Source organism: Chlorocebus sabaeus, chromosome 7 (genome assembly GCF_047675955.1).
Source record: "Chlorocebus sabaeus isolate Y175 chromosome 7, mChlSab1.0.hap1, whole genome shotgun sequence".
Classification (NCBI taxonomy): domain Eukaryota; kingdom Metazoa; phylum Chordata; class Mammalia; order Primates; family Cercopithecidae; genus Chlorocebus; species Chlorocebus sabaeus.
In genome coordinates, this window is record NC_132910.1 from 46,146,294 (window position 1) to 46,149,289 (window position 2,996).

The following is a 2,996-nucleotide window of genomic DNA, read 5'->3' on the forward strand; positions in this document are numbered from 1 at the left end:
GTTGGTAATGTAACCCTGACATACATATGTACATTTGCTTTTCCATGTAGGAATATTGCAAATTTGTCTGACCTTGCTCTGAATGAATGAACATTTTAACATTGTCTGGCATTTGGGAAACATTTGTTCTAAACAGCCCCCCCAACCCCACTACAAACTGAAATATTTCTATTGCCACTGTGAGTGACTTTTGATTATTGCTTTGTTTTCATGTCAAACCATCTGCCAAGTTTTTTTCAAATCTGAAACAGCCTACAAAATCTATTCTCACAGCATATTACTGTACTTGCAGAAATCAACGTATAGATATTTATAGTCTAATCTCTGTGACACTTCTGAGTATATTCCCAAGTCCTTGCAGGAAAGGAGCCGTCTGCCCTGTGTTCTTGTCTTCCCAGTTCTGTCTGTGGTTGTCGTTCATTTCATTTGAACATAAGCTGTGCAGTGGAGGTGATCTTTGCTTGCTGGTGGTCATGGGTAAAGCAATTATGAAGTCTGACATTATTCTTGGAATGATTTTAAGCAAAATATCGTAGTTCATCAAAACCTGTCTGCAAAATGCCAACAAGTTAATAGTCATTTATGTTCAGAAGGAAAAAATTATGGCTGCCAGACCACCTTCATGTGGGAGATTTGGCCATAAATTTTAAATATCCATTGTGAGAATTATACTATGTGTAAGGAAATCAGCATCCTGCAGTTTTACAAGTGGGCCTTAGAAGGGCATAATGCACAAAGGCACAGTAAGAACAGAAAGACTTAAGAAATGCAAGCAGAACAGGCAAGTAAAAAGGCATCTCTAAAACTTCTGGCGTCTCCTAAAAGCTTTTAGGTATGGGCACAGTTCCTAAGGCTTTTTTTTTTTTTTTGAGACAACATGGTGGTGTGGCATCCTGAATGTTTTAAACACATAGAATTGCCACCAGTTTTGAGCTCTTTCTATGCACTGTCTTACGTGGGTCATCTAATGTCAGCTTTGGAAAAGCCTCATGGGATGTAGATACTGATGAGGAAACTGAGATTTAGTGAGAGGTTGGTACCTGGCCCAGGGTCTCAATCTGGCAAGGCTTGGCTGTCCTTTGTCTGGTCCTTGTGCCAAACAAAAACTATTCCCTACTGGGCACCAGAGTTAGAGGAAGGTACATGCCTACCACAGCTACTATATGATGATTATACCAATTTGTTTAGGAAAAAAATGGTGTGGGCTTTGGGGTCAAATCAGACCTAATTCCAGTTTCATCCTCACTGCTTACTAGCAATGCAACTTTAGGGAAACTTAGATTGTCAATTCATTTAAGCCTCAGTTTTCTTATCTGTGAAACAGAAAAAATAATATTGCCTTACCTCATGAGGTATTGCAATTTATAGACAACAGTATACCTCACTACCTGTACCTAGTAAAACAGTTTTAAATGTTAGCTGTTATCATTGTTAATTACTTTTCGTTGAGCAGGCAGCCATCATAATGAATGATTATCCTTGAGTCGGGGGAGATTTTCAGAAGTTTACATTGGTACATCATTTTCTTAAAGTTTTTTTTTGTTTGCTTTTTGTTTTTTTAAGACAAGGTCTTGGGCAACTCGCTCGATCCCCTTCCATGCCGTGGAAGCTTTGTTCTTTCGCTCTTCACAATAAACCTTGCTGCTGCTCACTCGAAATAATAATAATAATAATAATAATAATAATAATAATAATAAGACAAGATCTCCCTGTTGCCGGGTTGGAGTGCCGAGTGGCGTGATCATAGCTCACTGCAGCCTTGAACTCCTAAGCTCAAGCAATCTCGTGCCCCAGCCTCCAGATTAACTGGACTAAAAGCATGCTCTATTATGCCCAGCTAATAGTTAATTTTTGTAGAGATGGGGTCTTGCTCTGTTGCCTGGGCTGGGCTGGTTTTTTGTTATTAACTTGAAATTTTATAGTTTTTGTAGGAAGTTACAGAGTACTCAATAAAAGTAAGTTCTGAAATTGTCACTGAGAGCAGTATGAAATTTCAAAAACTGCTTTTAATTTCAACAAGAACTTTGTTTAATTTAGGAACTGAGTGTGCTCTCAGAAATATTTTGAGAGTCCATTGTTCCAGTATCAATGGGTTCAAGGATCCCATCAGCCTTGGGTGCTCATGCTTGTGGTCTTTATTGGAATCAACTTTCCTTTCTCTCTTGAACCTTGGCATAAACTTCTAGACTCTTACCAAGAAATCACCATGACTTATTTAGGGCTAGCACTGGAAATTAGACTATGCACTCCCTATACTCACTAAAGCTAAATTTCCATAGAATAAGGTTAATTTCCTGCTTCTTCCTTCCCAATTGACTTTTGTGCAATCAATTTCCTATAAATTAAAAACAAGATGCCAATTTGCTATAAACATTTTAAGAAGTTCCTTAACCGCAGCCTGAACTAGCCCTAAGGCAGGTTCTGTTCTATCCCTTCATTTCCTCTCTCCTCCTTATCAGGGAGCCGGTCCACCAGCTGCGGTAATAGCCCTGTTCTCTGCTGACTACTGACCCTAGTTTCAACACAAACACTTTGATCTATGGGCAAATTTTGAAAAAGTTGAACAGGAAAACAACTTGAGAATGACAAATGCAATTGTTTCCTTTCCCTCCACCCTTTTAGCACACATTTACACATACGCTCACATACATACAATATACACATTCAAGAATACACAAAGAATTCCTTAAAGCCCAAAGCAAAAGTGAATTTCCAGGACACAAGGAATACCGTCTTTATTGAGGCCATTCCTAGAAGCTCTGAGCTTTGAACAAGGGCAATTCTTAACTAACACACTTTAATCTTAAGAGTTAATAATCTAAAGTACAATTTTTAAGTAATACGTTTCGTATTTAACAAACATGCCAGATATTCTACATCCAATGATTATTGATCATTCAGTCACTGCACTTAAGTATTGAGTTCAACAGATATTGTTAAATGATCCATTTTTGTCCAGGTGAAGCAAATATTAACCCCAATGACCATGCGGTAAA